The sequence below is a fragment of the Crinia signifera genome, chromosome 1 (genome assembly GCF_055691185.1).
Source record: "Crinia signifera chromosome 1, ASM5569118v1, whole genome shotgun sequence".
Taxonomy (NCBI): domain Eukaryota; kingdom Metazoa; phylum Chordata; class Amphibia; order Anura; family Myobatrachidae; genus Crinia; species Crinia signifera.
Genome location: NC_139217.1, coordinates 458,114,530 through 458,125,118, shown reverse-complemented (window position 1 = coordinate 458,125,118; position 10,589 = coordinate 458,114,530). Strand labels below are relative to the sequence as shown.

Below are 10,589 nucleotides of genomic sequence, written 5' to 3'. Positions count from 1 at the left end.
TGAGGGGACGCGTATTGTTAACGGCACCCCACGATCAACGTCAACCCGAAGCGTGGCGAGCGCAGCGGTACGCGTCCTACGACCTTTTCATACCCCCACTATCCACGTTGGCGTGGAGTTGAGAATAGAAAGTGTGGTGTCCGCGGGGCTCGCTGCGCTCGCCACGCTTCGGGCTCTGTGGCTCGCTGCGCTCGCCACACTTTCTATTCTCAACTCCACGCCAACGTGGATAGTGGGGGTATGAAAGGTCGTAGGACGCGTACCGCCGCCCCTCGCGGGCTCGCTGCGCTCGCCACGCTTCGGGTTGACGTTGATCGTGGGGTGCCGTTAACAATTGTGGGGGCCATTTCACACTTCAGGGTGCCTATTTGGCCTCTGTGGGCCATTTAACATTGTTCCCTATGCAAAATCGGGTCAATTGGGACATTGAACAGGAAAATCGGGTCAATTGGGACATTTAACATTGTTCCCTATGGGAAATCGCAGTCATTGCGTCGGTCGCTTCGCATGCGATTTTTTTTAGTGCATGCGGATGCCCGCGATGGGCACCCTTCTAGGTAAAGAGTACCAAAATATATATATATTTTTTTTTTTTATTATCCTTGTATACAAACATGCACAGTCCGTTATAGTATAATTATATCCTAGTTAATGTCTGATCATTTGTAACATTACAAATTAGCTGCAATTAAATGTTTTACAGTAATGTTCCTGTGTGACTTGCATGTTTATGTGGTCATGTCTTGCAGTTTATATGAAGAATAGACTGTAAATAATGGTGACAAATTAGGAGGTAATTGAGTATTATCACCTGACTCACTGGCCAATACGTGGGTGTTTATAATGAGACATTGTTGTCAATCAAATAGGGTTTGTTGTCAGGGAAGGCGGCACCATGACAGGATTTGAAGCCGGTTTAATAAATGGTGCAATGGCCATGTATATAAGAAGATGTGGTACTTATGTATTTGCTGTTTATGTATTCTCCGTAGTAAAATAGCACATCGTGTATGGAGCCGTGAGATGTGATGCGATGTTCCTTTAGTCTCTTATATATTTAGCCAGATCTGTCACTCAACCCCTGTGGAGAACGTTCCTGTGTAGAACAGTTTCACTTTCATGTGTATGACGTTCCACCCCCTTGACATCACCTCCCCCCCGCCCAGCCAGGGCTACAGTACACGCCACCATCCACCATTACTCCACAGCCACCATCCACCATTACTCCTGCACATCCCTACCCTCTGCCAGGACCCCCCGCGACCCCCCTCCCGCGATTTGCGGGACCCCCCGCGACCCCCCCCTGCCGCGATTTGCGGGACCCCCTCGCGACCCCCCCTTCCGCGATTTGCGGGCCCCCCCGCGCCCCCCCCTCCCGCGAATCGCGGGACCCCCGCGCCCCCCCCTCCCGCGAATCGCGGGACCCCCTCTCCCGCGATTCGCGGGACCCCCGCGCCCCCCCCTCCCGAGATTTGCGGGACCCCCCCTCCCGCCATTCGCGGGACCCCGCACCCCCCTCCCGCGATTCGCGGGACCCCCGCTTTCCACCCTCCCGCGAGTCGCGGGACCCCCGCGACCCCCCTCCCGTGATTCGCGGGACCCCCGCGAACCCCCCCTCCCGCGATCCGCGGGACCCCGCGACCCCCCTCCGCGATTCATACCCCCACTATCCACGTCGGCCTGGCGTTGATTTTATATAGTGTGGCGAGCGGCAGCGGATTACTTTACATGTATTCTGCGTCCCCCTTGTGGGGCTCGCTATGCTTCAGGGTGACGTGGATACTGGTGTGTTGTTTTTGCACACCCACACTATCCACGCCACCCCGAAGTGTGGCGAGGGGCGGCGGTACGTGTCCTCCCGACCTTTTCATACCCCCACTATCCACGTCGCCGTGGAGTTGATTCTATATAGTGTGGCGAGCGCAGTGAGGGGACGCGGAATAAAAAAAAAAGACATTTTTTTTTTAGGGACACGCTGCTCCGGATCTGCTCACTGCTCCTCGTCACGTGCAGCTTCTGTCTTGGCGCCTCTGGAGTTTTCACTGACGGGGGCGTGAAAAACGTACCATGCGATGCGATTTCACCTTTGTACATATGTTAATTGGGTGCCCGGCAAATACATAAATACCGAAGATGTTGATAATCCAGTCAACACCTCTCACATGGCCGGGTGTACAAAGCAGCAGCAGTACATCCCATCGCCCATTGCGCCAATGCTCATACTGACATATGCGATGGGCAATGTGATCCCTGCCGGTGCCTGGACTTCCGGGTCTGTGACACAGACCCGGAGTCCCTCTGCGTATGCTGGGAGGGATCCGTGTCGGAGAGGACCCATAGGCAGCTAAGCCAATCATTAGATTTAGATTGTAATCGTGCCCCGAAGCATGGAGAACGAAGCGGTTCACATATACAGTGTCCATGTTGACGTGTGTCGACATCAAAAACCCATGTCTACCTTTTTCATGTCAATATAATGCGTGTGTCGACCTTCTTACTGTCACGTTCCTGCTGTTTCAATCAGTGAGCCCGCAAGGGGCTTAGTAGCGCTCGCCATGCTGTCTGGGCCCGGCCAGTCGGGATCCCGACGGTCGGACCCCTGTACCACACCCCCTAAAATATTACATCCCCCCCCCTCTCGTCTTACAAGCCCTACACAGGCCCCCCTTGTGAGATGTCACAGGGAACAAAGGGGGAGGCACCATGTTTTCGGAGACCTGCATTCACAAAATTTAGACTCCTATTATTACGCCTTTAACACCGCAGCTATAACACGGTATATTGCCAATTTTTTTAAAAAATTTTAAGCATGTCAACCCAGTTCTAGGTGCAGTGTGAAAGCTCCATAGTCAAAATACCGGGTCAAAAAATCCAGTTATTCAAACAGTGTTAAAAGAAGGATCCTACACGGTTCAATTCCAATCTATTTTGCAGTGTGAAAGCCTCAGACCCAGTATTTTGAACACATGACTGAGCCCAAAGAAGGTGATAGGCTGCCTCCCTGCCTGATGTCACAATCAGTCTGAAAGGCACCAACCTGGTAATAAACCAGGTTGGCCATGCGATGTGAGAGGGGTTAGCTGACTCAGACCCATTTCAGAAACGTTTTTGAATACCGGGTTAGGGCAGGGTCTGATGTGAAAACAGTATAACTGTATATCGTTAGAATCTTGAGGTATCCTCCATAACATACACCGCCTCCCGTTCCTATGTTTTCAATCCTTCCCATCCCTGCTTCACCCTCCTCATTTCACTACTCAGACATGAATTTTATCCAGACAGACCTCAGTTACACCCATTATATCATACTTCTAGCATCATTCAATCCAGCTCACATGTTTTGGCTGGGAGACTTCCAGCATTTATTTTTAATGAAAAATCCCAATTAACCATCTTCTCAGTATCTGTTCATAATATTGGCATTTTTTTACCCGAGGCAAATGTACACTGCCCTGGCCGGCGGCACTCCCCCCTGTCCAGGGCACGTGCCCCACTCACGCTGCCCTCGTTATGTGGGAGGCCCCGGGGCGGGGCCAGGCGCGCACCACTCGCTGCGCGTACTCACCTCGCTGCGCTCCGCCTCTTACCTTCGGGCCTGCGACGGTCCTGGTACCTTCCTCTTGCTCCACTGGTCTCCGGGGGCGACTGCACCTGTAGGGGAAACAAGGGGGAAAACCCCCTAAGGGGGGGAGGGGATGCTCATCACAGGCACTATTGGCCTCAGAGTGGTTACACCCGCTTGTGGAACACGGCAGGCGTAACTGAGGTGGGGGAACGCTCCGGGGAGGGGAAGGAGCACAAACAACACGACAGATTCAATACAATTTCTACTCACCAGTCGTTCACTGGTCCACCGTCACACTTCCAGTGCGGATACCGGCATCTGAAAAGGAACTCACGTAACCTCCTGCTCCCTAGGGCAGAGCAATACACCAACGCGCATGCAGCTTACCTCCTGCGCCCCCTGCGGCGTGAAGCCGTCTTACGTAACTCGCGACCTAGCGCTGGATCCTTAGATGCCACAGCCTAGCGTCGCGCATCCTATGACCTAGCGCCGGATCTTCCGATGCCACGGCCTAGCGTCCTGCAACCTGGCGCCTAACGCCCGCGCAACCTGTGACCTAGCGCCGGATCTTCCGATGCCACGGCCTAGCGTCACGCAACCTGAAAAGAACACAATCTGCACAGGGCCACGATTGGTGAACCCAAGTACAGCATACAGTACACGGTGTCAAGTAAAACAGTACAATGTAAAGAGACAACACTGCACCAACACCTAGCGAGGTCCTACCTCCCTCTGGCTATTCCTAGCCTTACCGCGATAACCCTTGTGGCGATAACTGAACTCGCGGCCTGTGGATACAGGCCTGTTACTTCTACTGAGAGGCCTCAGCCCTAGCAGGGTCTGGGCCTCGTACACAAACAGGGCCTTGCGCCCCGCAACACAGATGGGCCTGGTGCCCAGTAACCCAGGTGGGCCTGGGGCCCAATAACACAATGGGGCCCGAGGGCCTACTATGTAGGGGCCTAAGCCCAGAGCACCACTGGGCCTAATGCCCAACAACACACAAAGGGGCCTAATGCCCAACAACACGAAAGGGGCCTAAGGCCCAACAACACAAAACCTTGGGTCCCCACGGGCCTAGAGCCCGACTACGATACACACAGGCCTGGTGCCTGAATTGGGCCCACGGACCTATTGCCCGCACACCTGGTGGTCTAGGGAGGGGACCCACATTGTGGACTTACCCATCCTAGGGCCTTCCGCTGGACCAAGCCTGGTCCAGCCACGGGGGAGGTCTGTCTTCACCGGAGGTGGGATGCTTCCCACCACCTTCGGGCTTCCTGCAGTCTTCACCGGGGCAGCGGGGGCCGGGGCAAGCTCTTTTGCGTTGCACCCCGCCGCACCCGGGCTTCTTCTGTCTTCGCCGGCTGTCCCCGGCACTGTGTCCTTCGCCCGGCGGGCGGCAGCGTGTAGCAGTACTGCGCACACAGCTGCCGCCTCCCGGGGCTTCCGGCGGCAATCCTTCCTCTGCCCAGCGCTCTCCGCTCTCCTCGTCCTCCGTCGCCGAACTCTCCTTCCCGCCCCCGGCACTGGTTAGTTCAAACCAGCGCCCGGGGGCGGGGCTCATGACGTGGCGAGCCAGGATTGGCTCGCCGCCGCCACTTCCCATTGGGTGCCAGAGCGAGAGCCATGATTGGCTCTCCTTTGGTGCCGTATTTGAATCGCCTTTGTTCGTGGGGATCAGCGGCAAAGGCTCGCCGCTGCCCCCACACCCGGCGTCACTGGAGGGTCTGCCTCCGGCTCCCTGGGGTGGCGCCAGGCCACCCCAGGCCAGGAAGCAGGCGCCAACCAGCAGTAGGGCCAGTGACCGCACTAGTACACTGGCCCTGGCTGCAGGGGGCGGCGCCACCCGGCGGCGGCACTGCCCCTTTCGTCCCGGTGCAATAGCACCGGGGCGTACTTCTACAGTTACTCCTCTGCCCGGAACACTCCACTCAGCTTGTCTTCTCTGTATAACCCCACCTCCAGGCTCCTGTGGCACTATCCAATGGGAGTCTGGAGGCGGGGCTTATATTGGAGAAATGTCGCCGAATGCTGTGTTGTCCCAGCATTGGCTCAGGGAAACACATCCCTGGGGTAAGGCAGCCAGTACATATATTACATAGATACAACATTACATGTCTGTTTCAGTGAGTGTGGTCTCTCTGCAGTCCACGTGCAGAACTGCCACTAGTAATAGGTGGTTCCTCTGCCACCACGAGGTGTAATAATAAAAAAAAACAGCAATATGAGGAACTCTGAAACCATTGCCAATGTGTTGTATATTGTATTGTTTAATCTCAATCAATCAACAAAGTGTTAAAAGCGTATTAAGGATAATTTTCTTTGTGGTAACCTACTGAGAAATTCCGTGGAAGGAATTTGAACATTTTATAATCAACCTATTTAATTTTCTTTTTTTGGTATCTTTTTCTATTTTTATATCCCATTTATTAAATTTGAGCAGAGGTGAATCGTGATAATGCTGTTTATTAGGTATAGTAGTGTCCTACAGGGCTGCTGCGCTATCTTTGAATTTATACAAGTGTAGTTCTTTGTTTGTGTTTAAGCACAGATCACCCATAATTAGGATTCCATACTGTCCCTTTAAACTGGGACACTAATGATTGACACAGGTTCTGTGGCTGGCTGACTTCAAGTCTGAATTTCACATGGTTCTTCTAATACACCGCAGAACCTGTGTAATCCCTGAGCGCTCTGGTTTAAAGGGATAGTATGTTAAGGCTGCACGTAATAGGGATAGTATGGTAAGGCTGCACGTAATCTTAAAACCTCGGTACTTATGTAATATCTGGGCTCCCGTTTTTCTTATGAGACCGCGTCCCGTCGCGGGGCTCGCTGCGCTCGCCACACTATATAAAATCAACTCCATGCGTAGTTGGATAGTAGGGGTATGAAAAAATGGGGTGCATTTAACATGGGAGCCCAGATAATACATAAGTACCAAAACCTCTGACAGGTGAAGTGAATAACATTTATTATCCTGTAAGGCCCCATCCCTTAACACGTGCAAGTATATAAGGCAACCAGTGAACAGTGAGTTCTTGGAGGGGAACTTGGGGTTAGTTAGACTATGGGGGAGGGGGTGTTAGGGTTAGGCTGTGGGGTGGGGGATAGGTTTGGGTGGCAGAGTATAGGGGTTAGGATTAGGCATTGCTGCATCCTCGCATTAGTAGTACAGAAACTCACATTTGCATAAAGTAGTAAATCAGGCCTCCGCAGCTGACCACAAATACAGCTATATAGGGGGGGGGGGGCGCCCGCTGGCCGCAAGGAGCGGGACAGGCTGTGCCCCCGCTGGCCACAAGGTATTACTCCTTAAGTAAACACCTGCTTTTGCAATGGGAGGGAATGAACAGAGCGAGAGTTGACAGCCGCCCTCCCTTATTACAGAATAATTATCTGGCTTGTGCCTGAGGTGCAGATTCGTCCTTCTCCTGGAACAATACGAACGTTCATCTTGACTCTATTAGGTAACAGAGATCAGTGGCTGTTCCGCCCCGCAAGCTGCCACAGGATCCTTCATTCTTTGATTCCAGTTTGGCGTGGGCTTTGGAAATCTCTTCACTGAGTGTTTGTGTAAAGGCTACAGTACATGCGGCATTTCATATACGGGGGTAGTATAGCACACAGACAGTCGGGATGCCGATAGTCATTAGCTTGATGCCAGGATACTGACTGGCCGGACTCAGACAGCGGGGGGAGCGCAACGAAGCCCCTTGCGGGCACGCTGCAGGCACAGTGGGGGGGGGGGGGAGTACGATCACTCATACGCAGGCATGCCGGGGGCGCCAATAAGCAGAGCCATTAACGCTGGGCATAACAGCTCTCCTTATCAATGCTGGGGGGGGGGGTTTAATACATTTGGCCGCTATGGGTTCCCACTTCTCCACGTTATTCAGGAGAAGCGTAACCCGTTTTTTTTTTAAACCGTTAGGGGCAGATTATACATCTGTCCCAATATGCCTTAATGCAGTGGTTCTCAAGTACCAAACATACCCCATCCTGTGAGCCAGTGCATTTCCTTAGTTTAGAAATGGCAATAATCCAACCTCATTGGGGGCGTTGTTCCCCTGATGAAATCAAATTACTGCTAAGTGAGCTTTCTTTGTGTTGGTAATTGTGTGTGCGCGCGTTGATATGCAACAACCAGCAGGGTACTCGTAGGGGCTTTTCTAAAAATGAAAAGCGGAGGTGTTGCCCATAGCAACCAATCAGATTGGTCTATTATTTATCTATTGCATCCTAGAAAATTTTAGACAGAATTTTAATTGATAGCTATGCGCAACATCACCGCTTTACAATTTTACCCCATACTATGGACAGCTCAGTGATGTTGGATTATTGATGGCATCTACAGCCGTACTCACTGTTACGTGCACAACAGAGTGGGGTTGTACACACCAGATGGTGTAAACTAGGTGACCTGAAGGGAAGACCCATAGGCTTCTGTGGGGTTATGCCAGCTAGAACTGGCGTAACCCCCTACGGCGAAGTCCCTGCGGTGGGGCTTTGCTGCATATTAAAATATGTTAAAAACCTCAAACGGGGGTTATACAGTATTCTTTGTTTGGAGCATCTCGTCCAAAGTCTCTTGGGTATTCTGGGAGTTTGGTTCTGATAGATTTTGGATGGGCCTCGGAGGGGCAACAGAGAATACAGAAATGCTGTAAAAAGCCAGTTAACAGGGTTTTTACTGCATTTCTGCTTCAGAGAATCCTGTCACGGATCCCTCCCAGCATGCCCTGCGGCCGTTCTCAGACCCGGAAGTCCAGCGCCGGAGCCACATCACAAGAGCTGTCCCTTGCGTTAATAATCGCATATGTTAGAGCATATGCAATTATTAAGAATACGGTGGCCGGCGAAGGGGGGGGGGGGGGTGATACAGGGCAGCGGATGTTCCCGCCCCTAATGTGATACCCACTTTCACCCATTTACTAAAGGGAGAGGTTGAGTTTTACGAGTGTTTGCTAACAGCTCACAGGGAATGGCTCCATTATTCTTCACCGAAGACATGACCTACACCTAGAACTCTTTATACATGACCGGACTGGAATCTGTGTTGGAGATTTTGTCATCTTGTTTTGTTTGCACTTAAACAGTAGCTGGCGTGTTTTTACGCATAACATTAATGTCTTGTAAACATTGTGAAAGTTTGGCGTGGGCGCCCGTCTCACGTGTATCCATTCTTCTCCCCCCAGCACAAGGGACCGGGAATCTTCACATTGGCATGTCGGTGCCTTGGTTACCGGCTGTATAAAGTCTAGTGCCAACTGGCTCCGTTCCTAAATATCTTGAGTGTCTCCAGCCCCAGTCATATGAGATAATTGTGAGTGAATCGCATTTACCTGGGAAACTGCTTAGAGCAGTGTTGGCTTGTGTTCTACATATAAGATTACAGAAATGGAATATGTAAAAATGGAAATCACAAAGCGCTAGATTAGTGTTTGCTTATTATAAAATAATGTTAAATCCTTTCCACGGTTTTGCTTAACAATGCAGTAGACGCAGATTTTCAGCTGCAATTTTTGCTGCTTGCCACATCCAGTATCATTTAAAACTCCTTAAGGGGTGATTCAGACTCACTCGCTGCCGGCCGAATTCGATCCCCTGTCCCATGTTAGGGGTTTGTACACGCGCAACCCCCGGAGCAAACTCCTTCGGTGAGTTTCACACTCGCGGCAGGGGAATGCCAGCGAGTCTAAGCAGGCTAGCAAACTGGTCTGAATAAGGCCCTAAATTTGGGAGATGCTTAAAAACTAGTAATCAGTAATACCCCTTTCACACTGCTTGCAAGGCAGGTCCAAAATCTTGGCTGAGACCCGGCTTGCAGGCGCTTTTACACGAGCCTCCCGATCCGGCATAAAGCCGGCGAGTGATGTAATCAGTAGGCGGGGTCGGGCGGTGCTGGGATGTCAGCATCTGCCAGTGGCGTCTTTACAGTGCAGTAAACTTGACCAGACCGCGTCGATCCGGGATACCCATTCGCACTGCCCCTGGACTAGCAACCACCCCGGGTCCAATTTTGGTCAAGACCCGGGATGAAATCCCAGAACGCTGGACTCGGGTCCGGGATACCCATTCGCACTGCCCCTGGACTAGCAACCACCCCGGGTCCAATTTTGGTCAAGACCCGGGATGAAATACCAGAACGCTGGACTCGGGACAATCTTCCAGGACCCTTTCACACTAGCCAGCGTCCCGGGATGTTGCTCGTTCATGTGCAATAACCCGGGAAATATTTGTTAGTGTGAAAGGCGAATAACACACACTGGAAGTGGCCATCTTCGTGGCTAACCCATATTGAGGATAAAGTAACTGAAAAGTTAGATTATTTTATACAGTTTCTACACAGTGTTGTGTTGACAATGGTTGTTTAATATTTTTTTTCAACCTATTCATATTTTACCATGCACATAAACAAGTATATATCTCAAACTACTCCTCGCCTCCTATCAGGTGAAGTACCACCCGTGACCACTAGAGGCCACTCCACAGACCAAATTACTCCTTACCATTTTTGCAGGGACACTGATATGTTTTAAACTTGCTGTATATGGAGAAGAGGGAGCTGTGAAGGAAGAGATTCGAAGTAGGAGTAGATAGGGGCTGGGGTGGAGAGTTTTTTGGGCTAAAAAATTTTATGAAATACAAAAGGGGGCGAGTCCACTTGCGCTGTCCGAATACAATGATCTACTAACTATGAGTAGATTTCCACCTGATGTAATGATCAGAGGGCCAGGGCAAAGGGTCAGAGAAATATTAGAAATGGGGGTATCGCCCCCTTCAACTGACCTCTCTGCCGTGCCCTATGGGCATATAAAGGTATCTTTTATCCAACAGGTATTCAGCCTCAACTTTTCAATTAGATCAGAGCTCACCTTGGATCAGTGCCCTATGGGCATAGAAAGGTTTCTTTTCCCTGTCTCCTTAGTTCGGAAAGGTCCAATTACCACCAGTCACGGGTCAGTGAAAAAAGGTGCTTTTATTCCAATCACGACAGGTAATGACAATAAAAAATGAA

The 10,589-nt window shown here is 51.3% G+C and overlaps 1 protein-coding gene across 2 annotated transcripts in view; it reads left to right on the top strand.

Annotated features, from left to right (window-relative positions):
• The window catches only part of CCDC68 (coiled-coil domain containing 68), a 48,844-nt gene that overhangs the window by 5,680 nt on the left and 32,575 nt on the right, over positions 1-10,589 (top strand). Inside the window, exon 2 of one of the 2 annotated variants that reach the window (XM_083155210.1) lies at positions 8,767-8,894. The exons of the other annotated variant lie outside the window; for it this stretch is intronic. The gene's annotated coding sequence lies outside the window, so the exon portion shown is untranslated. The remainder of the gene's footprint in view (positions 1-8,766; positions 8,895-10,589) is intronic. 2 annotated transcript variants of the gene reach the window in all.